Raw genomic sequence first — 838 nt, 5'->3', positions numbered from 1 at the left:
CTCCCGAGTAGCTGGGACTACAGGCGCCCGCCACCTCGCCCGGCTAGTTTTTTTTTTTGTTTTTTTTTTAGTAGAGACGGGGTTTCACCGTGTTAGCCAGGATGGTCTCGATCTCCTGACCTCGTGATCCGCCCGCCTCGGCCTCCCAAAGTGCTGGGATTACAGGCTTGAGCCACCACGCCCGGCCCATCCTTCCTTTTTTAAAAAAAGTTGACTGAGCGAGGTGGCTCATGCCTGTAATATCAGCACTTTGGGAGACAGAAGTGGGAGGATCACATGAAGCCAGGAGTTTGAGACCAGGCTTGGTCAATATGGTGAAACCCCGTCTCTACTAAAAATACAAAAATTAGCCAGGCGTGGCGGTGTGCGCCTGTAGTCCCAGCTACTCAGGAGGCTGAGGCACAAGAATTGCTTGAACCCAGGAGGCAGAGGTTGCGGTGAGCCGAGATCATGCCATTGCACTTCAGCCTGGGGGACAGGGCAAGACCCATCTCAAAAAAAAAAAAAAAAGTTATCCCAGTCATACATTGAATTACATGTGTACGAAATATATAGTTATCCTCAAGGAAAATTGGTAAAAAATGGAACTCATCCCTATGCCCAGTCCCACTCAGTTCACTGTCCAGAAAAAGAAATATTATCCACAAGTGACTACTAATTCTTTAATTAGATAGCTTAATTGAATAGTTTATTTGTAACTTGGGTTATCGCTGTAGAATATGGGTTAAAAGGTTTGGCAAGAGGCCGGGCGCGGTGGCTCAAGCCTGTAATCCCAGCACTTTGGGAGGCCCAGGTGGGCGGATCACGAGGTCAGGAGATCGAGACCATCCTGGCTAAC

The sequence above is a fragment of the Piliocolobus tephrosceles genome, unplaced genomic scaffold (assembly GCF_002776525.5).
Source record: "Piliocolobus tephrosceles isolate RC106 unplaced genomic scaffold, ASM277652v3 unscaffolded_25971, whole genome shotgun sequence".
NCBI classification, from domain to species: Eukaryota; Metazoa; Chordata; class Mammalia; order Primates; family Cercopithecidae; genus Piliocolobus; species Piliocolobus tephrosceles.
This window is presented reverse-complemented; position numbering follows the sequence as displayed.